Source organism: Oncorhynchus mykiss, unplaced genomic scaffold (assembly GCF_013265735.2).
Source record: "Oncorhynchus mykiss isolate Arlee unplaced genomic scaffold, USDA_OmykA_1.1 un_scaffold_305, whole genome shotgun sequence".
NCBI lineage: Eukaryota > Metazoa > Chordata > Actinopteri > Salmoniformes > Salmonidae > Oncorhynchus > Oncorhynchus mykiss.
Window position 1 is genome coordinate 23405 of NW_023493754.1, and position 18566 is coordinate 41970.

The 18566-nt window shown below is 41.7% G+C and overlaps 15 non-coding genes across 15 annotated transcripts; 13 read left to right on the forward strand and 2 right to left on the reverse strand.

Moving 5' to 3' along the window:
- The first annotated feature begins 47 nt into the window (after nt 1–47).
- On the forward strand, nt 48–119 carry trnap-agg. Its single transcript has one exon. It is a non-coding gene; the product is annotated as a tRNA-Pro (tRNA).
- Nucleotides 120–1444: 1325 nt separating this feature from the next.
- On the forward strand, nt 1445–1516 carry trnap-agg. Its single transcript has one exon. It is a non-coding gene; the product is annotated as a tRNA-Pro (tRNA).
- A 1325-nt stretch (nt 1517–2841) lies between these two features.
- On the forward strand, nt 2842–2913 carry trnap-agg. Its single transcript has one exon. It is a non-coding gene; the product is annotated as a tRNA-Pro (tRNA).
- A 1958-nt stretch (nt 2914–4871) lies between these two features.
- Nucleotides 4872–4943, forward strand: trnag-ucc. Its single transcript has one exon. It is a non-coding gene; the product is annotated as a tRNA-Gly (tRNA).
- An 836-nt stretch (nt 4944–5779) lies between these two features.
- trnap-agg lies at nt 5780–5852 on the forward strand. The gene has a single exon. It is a non-coding gene; the product is annotated as a tRNA-Pro (tRNA).
- Nucleotides 5853–6138: 286 nt separating this feature from the next.
- On the reverse strand, nt 6139–6210 carry trnag-ucc. The gene has a single exon. It is a non-coding gene; the product is annotated as a tRNA-Gly (tRNA).
- A 433-nt stretch (nt 6211–6643) lies between these two features.
- On the reverse strand, nt 6644–6715 carry trnag-ucc. Its single transcript has one exon. It is a non-coding gene; the product is annotated as a tRNA-Gly (tRNA).
- Nucleotides 6716–7695: 980 nt separating this feature from the next.
- On the forward strand, nt 7696–7767 carry trnap-agg. Its single transcript has one exon. It is a non-coding gene; the product is annotated as a tRNA-Pro (tRNA).
- A 1313-nt stretch (nt 7768–9080) lies between these two features.
- On the forward strand, nt 9081–9152 carry trnap-agg. Its single transcript has one exon. It is a non-coding gene; the product is annotated as a tRNA-Pro (tRNA).
- Nucleotides 9153–10467: 1315 nt separating this feature from the next.
- On the forward strand, nt 10468–10539 carry trnap-agg. The gene has a single exon. It is a non-coding gene; the product is annotated as a tRNA-Pro (tRNA).
- Nucleotides 10540–11851: 1312 nt separating this feature from the next.
- trnap-agg lies at nt 11852–11923 on the forward strand. The gene has a single exon. It is a non-coding gene; the product is annotated as a tRNA-Pro (tRNA).
- A 1316-nt stretch (nt 11924–13239) lies between these two features.
- Nucleotides 13240–13311, forward strand: trnap-agg. Its single transcript has one exon. It is a non-coding gene; the product is annotated as a tRNA-Pro (tRNA).
- A 1316-nt stretch (nt 13312–14627) lies between these two features.
- trnap-agg lies at nt 14628–14699 on the forward strand. The gene has a single exon. It is a non-coding gene; the product is annotated as a tRNA-Pro (tRNA).
- A 1316-nt stretch (nt 14700–16015) lies between these two features.
- Nucleotides 16016–16087, forward strand: trnap-agg. Its single transcript has one exon. It is a non-coding gene; the product is annotated as a tRNA-Pro (tRNA).
- A 1316-nt stretch (nt 16088–17403) lies between these two features.
- On the forward strand, nt 17404–17475 carry trnap-agg. Its single transcript has one exon. It is a non-coding gene; the product is annotated as a tRNA-Pro (tRNA).
- The last annotated feature ends 1091 nt before the right edge of the window (nt 17476–18566 follow it).

An 18566-nucleotide genomic window follows, 5' to 3' on the forward strand; every position in this document is an offset into this window, starting at 1 on the left:
CTTCACTGTCATTGCTGCAGAAAGCAAAAAAATTACTTTTGGCATAAGGCTCGTTGGTCTAGGGGTATGATTCTCGCTTAGGGTGCGAGAGGTCCCGGGTTCAAATCCTGGATGAGCCCTTTTGCAGATCCTTGAGCAATCTCAGACAGGCAGATCTTGGGCCACTGGTCGGAACGCCGATTATCACCTCTTGGGCGCAGGACAAGCTGGCTGAATGGTTTTGGCGATGGGACTGCAAATCTATTTTGATATACACTTGTTGGTTCAACGTCGCACAACATTTATTATTTTAGATAACCTGCAGAATGTAGGAGCAATTCTGACTTCCAAGTACAAGGATAATGATTCAAATGTAATACACTTGAAATGACATCCAGCCCCTAAAACAAATGAATTCCTCAGGCTCTGCATTGGCCGGGAATCGAACCCGGGTCAACCTATGCTCACCACTATACCACCAATGCTATGTGCAGCTCAGTAGCAACATTGAGACATCGACTCATAATTTGAACGTCATTTTGGTGGAAAGTGATAATTCACTTTCACGGTTTAGGTGTATGATTATGGCTTAGGTTGCGAGAGGTCCCTGGTTAAAAAATCTATCGTTTTAATCACTACAGGTTACCTTCAGATTAGTCCCGTGACACTTGTTGGGAACGTAGGGCAAAACGGAGAACATTGCGACAAGTGGGGTCACATTAGTTTGTAGCCCAAGATTTTGGATTCTACAAACAGAACTTGGCACATAGACGGTTGTGACTTCAGACGAGTCTCCTGACACTTGTGGGGGATGTAGAGAAAAATTGAGAATACCACCGTGTTCGTGAGGGTCTCCTCATTCCAGAGAGTGGTCATACGAATTTGTAGGTCAAACGGTTCGGAAGCTAGAGATGTTTTTGTGAGAAGACCGATTATAGGTATTGTCTCATGGTTTGACAAAAACCGATCTAGGTCCACCATCTTTCACTGCAGATATGGAGGGGTAACATAAGCAGTTGTGGAGGATTGAGACGGATACGCCGAGTCTTAATCTCTCTAGTTGAAAACGGATCTATTTGAATGGGTATTTTCAACATTAATTGACTTTGATTCACGTACCTTTGCGTCATTTGACTCAAAATAAATGAGTTCCATTCTTTTGGAAGTCTTATTTTTTCATTTGCTCTTTAAAAAATGAATTGATCTCATTTTGCACTTTATTAATTTGTAAAAACTCGTCATCATTATGCTGTCGCGACTGAAGAAGACAGAATGTGAAAGACACAGCAGATGAACTACAGAAGATTTGAACTGAATCATGGTCAAGATTTTGGAAGACTGTTATGCTCACAAGTAAAGCACAAAACACTCACATGATGTTCAATCGTTCCAAGCACCATGGACACGTCAATCGATATCTTCACTGTCATTGCTGCAGAAAGCAAAAAAATAACTTTTGGCATAAGGCTCGTTGGTCTAGGGGTATGATTCTCGCTTAGGGTGCGAGAGGTCCCGGGTTCAAATCCCGGATGAGCTCTTTTGCAGATCCTTGAGCAATCTCAGACAGGCAGATCTTGGGCCACTGGTCGGAACGCCGATTATCACCTCTTGGGCGCAGGACAAGCTGGCTGAATGGTTTTGGCGATGGGACTGCAAATCTATTTTGATATACACTTGTTGGTTCAACGTCGCACAACATTTATTATTTTAGATAACCTGCAGAATGTAGGAGCAATTCTGACTTCCAAGTACAACGATAATGATTCAAATGTAATACACTTGAAATGACATCCAGCCCCTAAAACAAATGAATTCCTCAGGCTCTGCATTGGCCGGGAATCGAACCCGGGTCAACCTATGCTCACCACTATACCACCAATGCTATGTGCAGCTCAGTAGCAACATTGAGACATCGACTCATAATTTGACCGTCATTTTGGTGGAAAGTGATAATTCACTTTCACGGTTTAGGTGTATGATTATGGCTTAGGTTGCGAGAGGTCCCTGGTTAAAAAATCTATCGTTTTAATCACTACAGGTTACCTTCAGATTAGTCCCGTGACACTTGTTGGGAACGTAGGGCAAAACGGAGAACATTGCGACAAGTGGGGTCACATTAGTTTGTAGCCCAAGATTTTGGATTCTACAAACAGAACTTGGCACATAGACGCTTGTGACTTCAGACGAGTCTCCTGACACTTGTGGGGGATGTAGAGAAAAATTGAGAATACCACCGTGTTCGTGAGGGTCTCCTCATTCCAGAGAGTGGTCATACGAATTTGTAGGTCAAACGGTTCGGAAGCTAGAGATGTTTTTGTGAGAAGACCGATTATAGGTATTGTCTCATGGTTTGACAAAAACCGATCTAGGTCCACCATCTTTCACTGCAGATATGGAGGGGTAACATAAGCAGTTGTGGAGGATTGAGACGGATACGCCGAGTCTTAATCTCTCTAGTTGAAAACGGATCTATTTGAATGGGTATTTTCAACATTAATTGACTTTGATTCACGTACCTTTGCGTCATTTGACTCAAAATAAATGAGTTCCATTCTTTTGGAAGTCTTATTTTTTCATTTGCTCTTTAAAAAATGAATTGATCTCATTTTGCACTTTATTAATTTGTAAAAACTCGTCATCATTATGCTGTCGCGACTGAAGAAGACAGAATGTGAAAGACACAGCAGATGAACTACAGAAGATTTGAACTGAATCATGGTCAAGATTTTGGAAGACTGTTATGCTCACAAGTAAAGCACAAAACACTCACATGATGTTCAATCGTTCCAAGCACCATGGACACGTCAATCGATATCTTCACTGTCATTGCTGCAGAAAGCAAAAAAATAACTTTTGGCATAAGGCTCGTTGGTCTAGGGGTATGATTCTCGCTTAGGGTGCGAGAGGTCCCGGGTTCAAATCCCGGATGAGCCCTTTTGCAGATCCTTGAGCAATCTCAGACAGGCAGATCTTGGGCCACTGGTCGGAACGCCGATTATCACCTCTTGGGCGCAGGACAAGCTGGCTGAATGGTTTTGGCGATGGGACTGCAAATCTATTTTGATATACACTTGTTGGTTCAACGTCGCACAACATTTATTATTTTAGATAACCTGCAGAATGTAGGAGCAATTCTGACTTCCAAGTACAAGGATAATGATTCAAATGTAATACACTTGAAATGACATCCAGCCCCTAAAACAAATGAATTCCTCAGGCTCTGCATTGGCCGGGAATCGAACCCGGGTCAACCTATGCTCACCACTATACCACCAATGCTATGTGCAGCTCAGTAGCAACATTGAGACATCGACTCATAATTTGACCGTCATTTTGGTGGAAAGTGATAATTCACTTTCACGGTTTAGGTGTATGATTATGGCTTAGGTTGCGAGAGGTCCCTGGTTAAAAAATCTATCGTTTTAATCACTACAGGTTACCTTCAGATTAGTCCCGTGACACTTGTTGGGAACGTAGGGCAAAACGGAGAACATTGCGACAAGTGGGGTCACATTAGTTTGTAGCCCAAGATTTTGGATTCTACAAACAGAACTTGGCACATAGACGCTTGTGACTTCAGACGAGTCTCCTGACACTTGTGGGGGATGTAGAGAAAAATTGAGAATACCACCATGTTCGTGAGGGTCTCCTCATTCCAGATCGTGGTCATATGAATTTGTAGGTCAAACGGTTCGGAAGCTAGAGATGTTTTTGTGAGAAGACCGATTATAGGTATTGTCTCATGGTTTGACAAAAACCGATCTAGGTCCACCATCTTTCACTGCAGATATGGAGGGGTAACATAAGCAGTTGTGGAGGATTGAGACGGATACGCCGAGTCTTAATCTCTCTAGTTGAAAACGGATCTATTTGAATGGGTATTTTCAACATTAATTGACTTTGATTCACGTACCTTTGCGTCATTTGACTCAAAATAAATGAGTTCCATTCTTTTGGAAGTCTTATTTTTTCATTTGCTCTTTAAAAAATGAATTGATCTCATTTTGCACTTTATTAATTTGTAAAAACTCGTCATCATTATGCTGTCGCGACTGAAGAAGACAGAATGTGAAAGACACAGCAGATGAACTACAGAAGATTTTAACTGAATCATGGTCAAGATTTTGGAAGACTGTTATGCTCACAAGTAAAGCACAAAACACTCACATGATGTTCAATCGTTCCAAGCACCATGGACACGTCAATCGATATCTTCACTGTCATTGCTGCAGAAAGCAAAAAAATAACTTTTGGCATAAGGCACGTTGGTCTAGGGGTATGATTCTCGCTTAGGGTGCGAGAGGTCCCGGGTTCAAATCCCAGATGAGCCCTTTTGCAGATCCTTGAGCAATCTCAGACAGGCAGATCTTGGGCCACTGGTCGGAACGCCCGTGACACTTGTTGGGAACGTAGGGCAAAACGGAGAACATTGCGACAAGTGGGGTCACATTAGTTTGTAGCCCAAGATTTTGGATTCTACAAACAGAACTTGGCACATAGACGGTTGTGACTTCAGACGAGTCTCCTGACACTTGTGGGGGATGTAGAGAAAAATTACATTCTGCAGGTTATCTAAAATAATAAATGTTGTGCGACGTTGAACCAACAAGTGCATATAAAAATAGATTTGCAGTCCTATCGCCAAAACCATTCAGCCACCTTGTCCTGCGCCCAAGAGGTGATAATCGGCGTTCCGACCAGTGGCCCAAGATCTGCCTGTCTGAGATTGTTCAAGGATCTGCAAAAGGGCTCATCCGGGATTTGAACCAGGGACCTCTCGCAACCTAAGCCATAATCATACACCTAAACCGTGAAAGTGAATTATCACTTTCCACCAAAATGACGGTCAAATTATGAGTCGATGCCTCAATGTTGCTACTGAGCTGCACATAGCATTGGTGGTATAGTGGTGAGCATAGCTGCCTTCCAAGCAGTTGACCCGGGTTCGATTCCCGGCCAATGCAGAGCCACTACAGGTTACCTTCAGATTAGTCCCGTGACACTTGTTGGGAACGTAGGGCAAAACGGAGAACATTGCGACAAGTGGGGTCACATTAGTTTGTAGCCCAAGATTTTGGATTCTACAAACAGAACTTGGCACATAGACGGTTGTGACTTCAGACGAGTCTCCTGACACTTGTGGGGGATGTAGAGAAAAATTGAGAATACCACCGTGTTCGTGAGGGTCTCCTCATTCCAGAGAGTGGTCATATGAATTTGTAGGTCAAACGGTTCGGAAGCTAGAGATGTTTTTGTGAGAACACCGATTATAGGTATTGTCTCATGGTTTGACAAAAACCGATCTAGGTCCACCATCTTACACTGCAGATATGGAGGGGTATCATAAGCAGTTGTGGAGGATTGAGACGGATACGCCGAGTCTTAATCTCTCTAGTTGAAAACGGATCTATTTGAATGGGTATTTTCAACATTAATTGACTTTGATTCACGTACCTTTGCGTCATTTGACTCAAAATAAATGAGTTCCATTCTTTTGGAAGTCTTATTTTTTCATTTGCTCTTTAAAAAATGAATTGATCTCATTTTGCACTTTATTAATTTGTAAAAACTCGTCATCATTATGCTGTCGCGACTGAAGAAGACAGAATGTGAAAGACACAGCAGATGAACTACAGAAGATTTGAACTGAATCATGGTCAAGATTTTGGAAGACTGTTATGCTCACAAGTAAAGCACAAAACACTCACATGATGTTCAATCGTTCCAAGCACCATGGACACGTCAATCGATATCTTCACTGTCATTGCTGCAGAAAGCAAAAAAATAACTTTTGGCATAAGGCTCGTTGGTCTAGGGGTATGATTCTCGCTTAGGGTGCGAGAGGTCCCGGGTTCAAATCCCGGATGAGCACTTTTGCAGATCCTTGAGCAATCTCAGACAGGCAGATCTTGGGCCACTGGTCGGAACGCCGATTATCACCTCTTGGGCGCAGGACAAGCTGGCTGAATGGTTTTGGCGATGGGACTGCAAATCTATTTTGATATAGACTTGTTGGTTCAACGTCGCACAACATTTATTATTTTAGATAACCTGCAGAATGTAGGAGCAATTCTAACTTCCAAGTACAACGATAATGATTCAAATGTAATACACTTGAAATGACATCCAGCCCCTAAAACAAATGAATTCCTCTGGCTCTGCATTGGCCGGGAATCGAACCCGGGTCAACTGCTTGGAAGGCAGCTATGCTCACCACTATACCACCAATGCTATGTGCAGCTCAGTAGCAACATTGAGGCATCGACTCATAATTTGACCGTCATTTTGGTGGAAAGTGATAATTCACTTTCACGGTTTAGGTGTATGATTATGGCTTAGGTTGCGAGAGGTCCCTGGTTCAAATCCCGGATGAGCCCTTTTGCAGATCCTTGAACAATCTCAGACAGGCAGATCTTGGGCCACTGGTCGGAACGCCGATTATCACCTCTTGGGCGCAGGACAAGGTGGCTGAATGGTTTTGGCGATGGGACTGCAAATCTATTTTGATATGCACTTGTTGGTTCAACGTCGCACAACATTTATTATTTTAGATAACTTGCAGAATGTAGGAGCAATTCTGACTTCCAAGTACAAGGATAATGATTCAAATGTAATACACTTGAAATGACATCCAGCCCCTAAAACAAATTAATTCCTCAGGCTCTGCATTGGCTGGGAATCGAACCCGGGTCAACTGCTTGGAAGGCAGCTATGCTCACCACTATACCACCAATGCTATGTGCAGCTCAGTAGCAACATTGAGACATCGACTCATAATTTGACCGTCATTTTGGTGGAAAGTGATAATTCACTTTCACGGTTTAGGTGTATGATTATGGCTTAGGTTGCGAGAGGTCCCTGGTTAAAAAATCTATCGTTTTAATCACTACAGGTTACCTTCAGATTAGTCCCGTGACACTTGTTGGGAACGTAGGGCAAAACGGAGAACATTGCGACAAGTGGGGTCACATTAGTTTGTAGCCCAAGATTTTGGATTCTACAAACAGAACTTGGCACATAGACGCTTGTGACTTCAGACGAGTCTCCTGACACTTGTGGGGGATGTAGAGAAAAATTGAGAATACCACCGTGTTCGTGAGGGTCTCCTCATTCCAGAGAGTGGTCATATGAATTTGTAGGTCAAACGGTTCGGAAGCTAGAGATGTTTTTGTGAGAAGACCGATTATAGGTATTGTCTCATGGTTTGACAAAAACCGATCTAGGTCCACCATCTTTCACTGCAGATATGGAGGGTTAACATAAGCAGTTGTGGAGGATTGAGACGGATACGCCGAGTCTTAATCTCTCTAGTTGAAAACGGATCTATTTGAATGGGTATTTTCAAAATTAATTGACTTTGATTCACGTACCTTTGCGTCATTTGACTCAAAATAAATGAGTTCCATTCTTTTGGAAGTCTTATTTTTTCATTTGTTTTTAAAAAAATGAATTGATCTCATTTTGCACTTTATTAATTTGTAAAAACTCGTCATCATTTTGCTGTCGCGACTGAACAAGACAGAATGTGAAAGACACAGCAGATGAACTACAGAAGATTTGAACTGAAGCATGGTCAAGATTTTGGAAGACTGTTATGCTCACAAGTAAAGCACAAAACACTCACATGATGTTCAAATGTTCCAAGCACCATGGACACGTCAATCGATATCTTCACTGTCATTGCTGCAGAAAGCAAAAAAATAACTTTTTGCATAAGGCTCGTTGGTCTAGGGGTATGATTCTCGCTTAGGGTGCGAGAGGTCCCGGGTTCAAATCCCGGATGAGCCCTTTTGCAGATCCTTGAACAATCTCAGACAGGCAGATCTTGTCGGAATGCCGACTATCACCTCTTGGGCGCAGGACAAGGTGGCTGAATGGTTTTGGCGATAGGACTGCAAATCTATTTTGATATGCACTTGTTGGTTCAACGTCGCACAACATTTATTATTTTAGATAACCTGCAGAATGTAGGAGCAATTCTGACTTCCAAGTACAAGGATAATGATTCAAATGTAATACACTTGAAATGACATCCAGCCCCTAAAACAAATGAATTCCTCAGGCTCTGCATTGGCCGGGAATCGAACCCGGGTCAACCTATGCTCACCACTATACCACCAATGCTATGTGCAGCTCAGTAGCAACATTGAGACATCGACTCATAATTTGACCGTCATTTTGGTGGAAAGTGATAATTCACTTTCACGGTTTAGGTGTATGATTATGGCTTAGGTTGCGAGAGGTCCCTGGTTAAAAAATCTATCGTTTTAATCACTACAGGTTACCTTCAGATTAGTCCCGTGACACTTGTTGGGAACGTAGGGCAAAACGGAGAACATTGCGACAAGTGGGGTCACATTAGTTTGTAGCCCAAGATTTTGGATTCTACAAACAGAACTTGGCACATAGACGCTTGTGACTTCAGACGAGTCTCCTGACACTTGTGGGGGATGTAGAGAAAAATTGAGAATACCACCGTGTTCGTGAGGGTCTCATTCCAGAGAGTGGTCATATGAATTTGTAGGTCAAACGGTTCGGAAGCTAGAGATGTTTTTGTGAGAAGACCGATTATAGGTATTGTCTCATGGTTTGACAAAAACCGATCTAGGTCCACCATCTTTCACTGCAGATATGGAGGGTTAACATAAGCAGTTGTGGAGGATTGAGACGGATACGCCGAGTCTTAATCTCTCTAGTTGAAAACGGATCTATTTGAATGGGTATTTTCAAAATTAATTGACTTTGATTCACGTACCTTTGCGTCATTTGACTCAAAATAAATGAGTTCCATTCTTTTGGAAGTCTTATTTTTTCATTTGTTTTTAAAAAAATGAATTGATCTCATTTTGCACTTTATTAATTTGTAAAAACTCGTCATCATTTTGCTGTCGCGACTGAACAAGACAGAATGTGAAAGACACAGCAGATGAACTACAGAAGATTTGAACTGAAGCATGGTCAAGATTTTGGAAGACTGTTATGCTCACAAGTAAAGCACAAAACACTCACATGATGTTCAAATGTTCCAAGCACCATGGACACGTCAATCGATATCTTCACTGTCATTGCTGCAGAAAGCAAAAAAATAACTTTTTGCATAAGGCTCGTTGGTCTAGGGGTATGATTCTCGCTTAGGGTGCGAGAGGTCCCGGGTTCAAATCCCGGATGAGCCCTTTTGCAGATCCTTGAACAATCTCAGACAGGCAGATCTTGTCGGAATGCCGACTATCACCTCTTGGGCGCAGGACAAGGTGGCTGAATGGTTTTGGCGATAGGACTGCAAATCTATTTTGATATGCACTTGTTGGTTCAACGTCGCACAACATTTATTATTTTAGATAACCTGCAGAATGTAGGAGCAATTCTGACTTCCAAGTACAAGGATAATGATTCAAATGTAATACACTTGAAATGACATCCAGCCCCTAAAACAAATGAATTCCTCAGGCTCTGCATTGGCCGGGAATCGAACCCGGGTCAACCTATGCTCACCACTATACCACCAATGCTATGTGCAGCTCAGTAGCAACATTGAGACATCGACTCATAATTTGACCGTCATTTTGGTGGAAAGTGATAATTCACTTTCACGGTTTAGGTGTATGATTATGGCTTAGGTTGCGAGAGGTCCCTGGTTAAAAAATCTATCATTTTAATCACTACAGGTTACCTTCAGATTAGTCCCGTGACACTTGTTGGGAACGTAGGGCAAAACGGAGAACATTGCGACAAGTGGGGTCACATTAGTTTGTAGCCCAAGATTTTGGATTCTACAAACAGAACTTGGCACATAGACGCTTGTGACTTCAGACGAGTCTCCTGACACTTGTGGGGGATGTAGAGAAAAATTGAGAATACCACCGTGTTCGTGAGGGTCTCCTCATTCCAGAGAGTGGTCATATGAATTTGTAGGTCAACGGTTCGGAAGCTAGAGATGTTTTTGTGAGAAGACCGATTATAGGTATTGTCTCATGGTTTGACAAAAACCGATCTAGGTCCACCATCTTTCACTGCAGATATGGAGGGTTAACATAAGCAGTTGTGGAGGATTGAGACGGATACGCCGAGTCTTAATCTCTCTAGTTGAAAACGGATCTATTTGAATGGGTATTTTCAAAATTAATTGACTTTGATTCACGTACCTTTGCGTCATTTGACTCAAAATAAATGAGTTCCATTCTTTTGGAAGTCTTATTTTTTCATTTGTTTTTAAAAAAATGAATTGATCTCATTTTGCACTTTATTAATTTGTAAAAACTCGTCATCATTTTGCTGTCGCGACTGAACAAGACAGAATGTGAAAGACACAGCAGATGAACTACAGAAGATTTGAACTGAAACATGGTCAAGATTTTGGAAGACTGTTATGCTCACAAGTAAAGCACAAAACACTCACATGATGTTCAATCGTTCCAAGCACCATGGACACGTCAATCGATATCTTCACTGTCATTGCTGCAGAAAGCAAAAAAATAACTTTTGGTATAAGGCTTGTTGGTCTAGGGGTATGATTCTCGCTTAGGGTGCGAGAGGTCCCGGGTTCAAATCCCGGATGAGCCCTTTTGCAGATCCTTGAACAATCTCAGACAGGCAGATCTTGTCGGAACGCCGACTATCACCTCTTGGGCGCAGGACAAGGTGGCTGAATGGTTTTGGCGATAGGACTGCAAATCTATTTTGATATGCACTTGTTGGTTCAACGTCGCACAACATTTATTATTTTAGATAACCTGCAGAATGTAGGAGCAATTCTGACTTCCAAGTACAAGGATAATGATTCAAATGTAATACACTTGAAATGACATCCAGCCCCTAAAACAAATGAATTCCTCAGGCTCTGCATTGGCCGGGAATCGAACCCGGGTCAACCTATGCTCACCACTATACCACCAATGCTATGTGCAGCTCAGTAGCAACATTGAGACATCGACTCATAATTTGACCGTCATTTTGGTGGAAAGTGATAATTCACTTTCACGGTTTAGGTGTATGATTATGGCTTAGGTTGCGAGAGGTCCCTGGTTAAAAAATCTATCATATTAATCACTACAGGTTACCTTCAGATTAGTCCCGTGACACTTGTTGGGAACGTAGGGCAAAACGGAGAACATTGCGACAAGTGGGGTCACATTAGTTTGTAGCCCAAGATTTTGGATTCTACAAACAGAACTTGGCACATAGACGCTTGTGACTTCAGACGAGTCTCCTGACACTTGTGGGGGATGTAGAGAAAAATTGAGAATACCACCGTGTTCGTGAGGGTCTCATTCCAGAGAGTGGTCATATGAATTTGTAGGTCAACGGTTCGGAAGCTAGAGATGTTTTTGTGAGAAGACCGATTATAGGTATTGTCTCATGGTTTGACAAAAACCGATCTAGGTCCACCATCTTTCACTGCAGATATGGAGGGTTAACATAAGCAGTTGTGGAGGATTGAGACGGATACGCCGAGTCTTAATCTCTCTAGTTGAAAACGGATCTATTTGAATGGGTATTTTCAAAATTAATTGACTTTGATTCACGTACCTTTGCGTCATTTGACTCAAAATAAATGAGTTCCATTCTTTTGGAAGTCTTATTTTTTCATTTGTTTTTAAAAAAATGAATTGATCTCATTTTGCACTTTATTAATTTGTAAAAACTCGTCATCATTTTGCTGTCGCGACTGAACAAGACAGAATGTGAAAGACACAGCAGATGAACTACAGAAGATTTGAACTGAAACATGGTCAAGATTTTGGAAGACTGTTATGCTCACAAGTAAAGCACAAAACACTCACATGATGTTCAATCGTTCCAAGCACCATGGACACGTCAATCGATATCTTCACTGTCATTGCTGCAGAAAGCAAAAAAATAACTTTTGGTATAAGGCTTGTTGGTCTAGGGGTATGATTCTCGCTTAGGGTGCGAGAGGTCCCGGGTTCAAATCCCGGATGAGCCCTTTTGCAGATCCTTGAACAATCTCAGACAGGCAGATCTTGTCGGAACGCCGACTATCACCTCTTGGGCGCAGGACAAGGTGGCTGAATGGTTTTGGCGATAGGACTGCAAATCTATTTTGATATGCACTTGTTGGTTCAACGTCGCACAACATTTATTATTTTAGATAACCTGCAGAATGTAGGAGCAATTCTGACTTCCAAGTACAAGGATAATGATTCAAATGTAATACACTTGAAATGACATCCAGCCCCTAAAACAAATGAATTCCTCAGGCTCTGCATTGGCCGGGAATCGAACCCGGGTCAACCTATGCTCACCACTATACCACCAATGCTATGTGCAGCTCAGTAGCAACATTGAGACATCGACTCATAATTTGACCGTCATTTTGGTGGAAAGTGATAATTCACTTTCACGGTTTAGGTGTATGATTATGGCTTAGGTTGCGAGAGGTCCCTGGTTAAAAAATCTATCATATTAATCACTACAGGTTACCTTCAGATTAGTCCCGTGACACTTGTTGGGAACGTAGGGCAAAACGGAGAACATTGCGACAAGTGGGGTCACATTAGTTTGTAGCCCAAGATTTTGGATTCTACAAACAGAACTTGGCACATAGACGCTTGTGACTTCAGACGAGTCTCCTGACACTTGTGGGGGATGTAGAGAAAAATTGAGAATACCACCGTGTTCGTGAGGGTCTCCTCATTCCAGAGAGTGGTCATATGAATTTGTAGGTCAAACGGTTCGGAAGCTAGAGATGTTTTTGTGAGAAGACCGATTATAGGTATTGTCTCATGGTTTGACAAAAACCGATCTAGGTCCACCATCTTTCACTGCAGATATGGAGGGTTAACATAAGCAGTTGTGGAGGATTGAGACGGATACGCCGAGTCTTAATCTCTCTAGTTGAAAACGGATCTATTTGAATGGGTATTTTCAAAATTAATTGACTTTGATTCACGTACCTTTGCGTCATTTGACTCAAAATAAATGAGTTCCATTCTTTTGGAAGTCTTATTTTTTCATTTGTTTTTAAAAAAATGAATTGATCTCATTTTGCACTTTATTAATTTGTAAAAACTCGTCATCATTTTGCTGTCGCGACTGAACAAGACAGAATGTGAAAGACACAGCAGATGAACTACAGAAGATTTGAACTGAAGCATGGTCAAGATTTTGGAAGACTGTTATGCTCACAAGTAAAGCACAAAACACTCACATGATGTTCAATCGTTCCAAGCACCATGGACACGTCAATCGATATCTTCACTGTCATTGCTGCAGAAAGCAAAAAAATAACTTTTTGCATAAGGCTCGTTGGTCTAGGGGTATGATTCTCGCTTAGGGTGTGAGAGGTCCCGGGTTCAAATCCCGGATGAGCCCTTTTGCAGATCCTTGAACAATCTCAGACAGGCAGATCTTGTCGGAATGCCGACTATCACCTCTTGGGCGCAGGACAAGGTGGCTGAATGGTTTTGGCGATAGGACTGCAAATCTATTTTGATATGCACTTGTTGGTTCAACGTCGCACAACATTTATTATTTTAGATAACCTGCAGAATGTAGGAGCAATTCTGACTTCCAAGTACAAGGATAATGATTCAAATGTAATACACTTGAAATGACATCCAGCCCCTAAAACAAATGAATTCCTCAGGCTCTGCATTGGCCGGGAATCGAACCCGGGTCAACCTATGCTCACCACTATACCACCAATGCTATGTGCAGCTCAGTAGCAACATTGAGACATCGACTCATAATTTGACCGTCATTTTGGTGGAAAGTGATAATTCACTTTCACGGTTTAGGTGTATGATTATGGCTTAGGTTGCGAGAGGTCCCTGGTTAAAAAATCTATCGTTTTAATCACTACAGGTTACCTTCAGATTAGTCCCGTGACACTTGTTGGGAACGTAGGGCAAAACGGAGAACATTGCGACAAGTGGGGTCACATTAGTTTGTAGCCCAAGATTTTGGATTCTACAAACAGAACTTGGCACATAGACGCTTGTGACTTCAGACGAGTCTCCTGACACTTGTGGGGGATGTAGAGAAAAATTGAGAATACCACCGTGTTCGTGAGGGTCTCCTCATTCCAGAGAGTGGTCATATGAATTTGTAGGTCAAACGGTTCGGAAGCTAGAGATGTTTTTGTGAGAAGACCGATTATAGGTATTGTCTCATGGTTTGACAAAAACCGATCTAGGTCCACCATCTTTCACTGCAGATATGGAGGGTTAACATAAGCAGTTGTGGAGGATTGAGACGGATACGCCGAGTCTTAATCTCTCTAGTTGAAAACGGATCTATTTGAATGGGTATTTTCAAAATTAATTGACTTTGATTCACGTACCTTTGCGTCATTTGACTCAAAATAAATGAGTTCCATTCTTTTGGAAGTCTTATTTTTTCATTTGTTTTTAAAAAAATGAATTGATCTCATTTTGCACTTTATTAATTTGTAAAAACTCGTCATCATTTTGCTGTCGCGACTGAACAAGACAGAATGTGAAAGACACAGCAGATGAACTACAGAAGATTTGAACTGAAGCATGGTCAAGATTTTGGAAGACTGTTATGCTCACAAGTAAAGCACAAAACACTCACATGATGTTCAATCGTTCCAAGCACCATGGACACGTCAATCGATATCTTCACTGTCATTGCTGCAGAAAGCAAAAAAATAACTTTTTGCATAAGGCTCGTTGGTCTAGGGGTATGATTCTCGCTTAGGGTGTGAGAGGTCCCGGGTTCAAATCCCGGATGAGCCCTTTTGCAGATCCTTGAACAATCTCAGACAGGCAGATCTTGTCGGAATGCCGACTATCACCTCTTGGGCGCAGGACAAGGTGGCTGAATGGTTTTGGCGATAGGACTGCAAATCTATTTTGATATGCACTTGTTGGTTCAACGTCGCACAACATTTATTATTTTAGATAACCTGCAGAATGTAGGAGCAATTCTGACTTCCAAGTACAAGGATAATGATTCAAATGTAATACACTTGAAATGACATCCAGCCCCTAAAACAAATGAATTCCTCAGGCTCTGCATTGGCCGGGAATCGAACCCGGGTCAACCTATGCTCACCACTATACCACCAATGCTATGTGCAGCTCAGTAGCAACATTGAGACATCGACTCATAATTTGACCGTCATTTTGGTGGAAAGTGATAATTCACTTTCACGGTTTAGGTGTATGATTATGGCTTAGGTTGCGAGAGGTCCCTGGTTAAAAAATCTATCGTTTTAATCACTACAGGTTACCTTCAGATTAGTCCCGTGACACTTGTTGGGAACGTAGGGCAAAACGGAGAACATTGCGACAAGTGGGGTCACATTAGTTTGTAGCCCAAGATTTTGGATTCTACAAACAGAACTTGGCACATAGACGCTTGTGACTTCAGACGAGTCTCCTGACACTTGTGGGGGATGTAGAGAAAAATTGAGAATACCACCGTGTTCGTGAGGGTCTCCTCATTCCAGAGAGTGGTCATATGAATTTGTAGGTCAAACGGTTCGGAAGCTAGAGATGTTTTTGTGAGAAGACCGATTATAGGTATTGTCTCATGGTTTGACAAAAACCGATCTAGGTCCACCATCTTTCACTGCAGATATGGAGGGTTAACATAAGCAGTTGTGGAGGATTGAGACGGATACGCCGAGTCTTAATCTCTCTAGTTGAAAACGGATCTATTTGAATGGGTATTTTCAAAATTAATTGACTTTGATTCACGTACCTTTGCGTCATTTGACTCAAAATAAATGAGTTCCATTCTTTTGGAAGTCTTATTTTTTCATTTGTTTTTAAAAAAATGAATTGATCTCATTTTGCACTTTATTAATTTGTAAAAACTCGTCATAATTTTGCTGTCGCGACTGAACAAGACAGAATGTGAAAGACACAGCAGATGAACTACAGAAGATTTGAACTGAAACATGGTCAAGATTTTGGAAGACTGTTATGCTCACAAGTAAAGCACAAAACACTCACATGATGTTCAATCGTTCCAAGCACCATGGACACGTCAATCGATATCTTCACTGTCATTGCTGCAGAAAGCAAAAAAATAACTTTTGGTATAAGGCTTGTTGGTCTAGGGGTATGATTCTCGCTTAGGGTGCGAGAGGTCCCGGGTTCAAATCCCGGATGAGCCCTTTTGCAGATCCTTGAACAATCTCAGACAGGCAGATCTTGTCGGAATGCCGACTATCACCTCTTGGGCGCAGGACAAGGTGGCTGAATGGTTTTGGCGATAGGACTGCAAATCTATTTTGATATGCACTTGTTGGTTCAACGTCGCACAACATTTATTATTTTAGATAACCTGCAGAATGTAGGAGCAATTCTGACTTCCAAGTACAAGGATAATGATTCAAATGTAATACACTTGAAATGACATCCAGCCCCTAAAACAAATGAATTCCTCAGGCTCTGCATTGGCCGGGAATCGAACCCGGGTCAACCTATGCTCACCACTATACCACCAATGCTATGTGCAGCTCAGTAGCAACATTGAGACATCGACTCATAATTTGACCGTCATTTTGGTGGAAAGTGATAATTCACTTTCACGGTTTAGGTGTATGATTATGGCTTAGGTTGCGAGAGGTCCCTGGTTAAAAAATCTATCGTTTTAATCACTACAGGTTACCTTCAGATTAGTCCCGTGACACTTGTTGGGAACGTAGGGCAAAACGGAGAACATTGCGACAAGTGGGGTCACATTAGTTTGTAGCCCAAGATTTTGGATTCTACAAACAGAACTTGGCACATAGACGCTTGTGACTTCAGACGAGTCTCCTGACACTTGTGGGGGATGTAGAGAAAAATTGAGAATACCACCGTGTTCGTGAGGGTCTCCTCATTCCAGAGAGTGGTCATATGAATTTGTAGGTCAAACGGTTCGGAAGCTAGAGATGTTTTTGTGAGAAGACCGATTATAGGTATTGTCTCATGGTTTGACAAAAACCGATCTAGGTCCACCATCTTTCACTGCAGATATGGAGGGTTAACATAAGCAGTTGTGGAGGATTGAGACGGATACGCCGAGTCTTAATCTCTCTAGTTGAAAACGGATCTATTTGAATGGGTATTTTCAAAATTAATTGACTTTGATTCACGTACCTTTGCGTCATTTGACTCAAAATAAATGAGTTCCATTCTTTTGGAAGTCTTATTTTTTCATTTGTTTTTAAAAAAATGAATTGATCTCATTTTGCACTTTATTAATTTGTAAAAACTCGTCATCATTTTGCTGTCGCGACTGAACAAGACAGAATGTGAAAGACACAGCAGATGAACTACAGAAGATTTGAACTGAAGCATGGTCAAGATTTTGGAAGACTGTTATGCTCACAAGTAAAGCACAAAACACTCACATGATGTTCAATCGTTCCAAGCACCATGGACACGTCAATCGATATCTTCACTGTCATTGCTGCAGAAAGCAAAAAAATAACTTTTTGCATAAGGCTCGTTGGTCTAGGGGTATGATTCTCGCTTAGGGTGTGAGAGGTCCCGGGTTCAAATCCCGGATGAGCCCTTTTGCAGATCCTTGAACAATCTCAGACAGGCAGATCTTGTCGGAATGCCGACTATCACCTCTTGGGCGCAGGACAAGGTGGCTGAATGGTTTTGGCGATAGGACTGCAAATCTATTTTGATATGCACTTGTTGGTTCAACGTCGCACAACATTTATTATTTTAGATAACCTGCAGAATGTAGGAGCAATTCTGACTTCCAAGTACAAGGATAATGATTCAAATGTAATACACTTGAAATGACATCCAGCCCCTAAAACAAATGAATTCCTCAGGCTCTGCATTGGCCGGGAATCGAACCCGGGTCAACCTATGCTCACCACTATACCACCAATGCTATGTGCAGCTCAGTAGCAACATTGAGACATCGACTCATAATTTGACCGTCATTTTGGTGGAAAGTGATAATTCACTTTCACGGTTTAGGTGTATGATTATGGCTTAGGTTGCGAGAGGTCCCTGGTTAAAAAATCTATCGTTTTAATCACTACAGGTTACCTTCAGATTAGTCCCGTGACACTTGTTGGGAACGTAGGGCAAAACGGAGAACATTGCGACAAGTGGGGTCACATTAGTTTGTAGCCCAAGATTTTGGATTCTACAAACAGAACTTGGCACATAGACGCTTGTGACTTCAGACGAGTCTCCTGACACTTGTGGGGGATGTAGAGAAAAATTGAGAATACCACCGTGTTCGTGAGGGTCTCCTCATTCCAGAGAGTGGTCATATGAATTTGTAGGTCAAACGGTTCGGAAGCTAGAGATGTTTTTGTGAGAAGACCGATTATAGGTATTGTCTCATGGTTTGACAAAAACCGATCTAGGTCCACCATCTTTCACTGCAGATATGGAGGGTTAACATAAGCAGTTGTGGAGGATTGAGACGGATACGCCGAGTCTTAATCTCTCTAGTTGAAAACGGATCTATTTGAATGGGTATTTTCAAAATTAATTGACTTTGATTCACGTACCTTTGCGTCATTTGACTCAAAATAAATGAGTTCCATTCTTTTGGAAGTCTTATTTTTTCATTTGTTTTTTAAAAAATGAATTGATCTCATTTTGCACTTTATTAATTTGTAAAAACTCGTC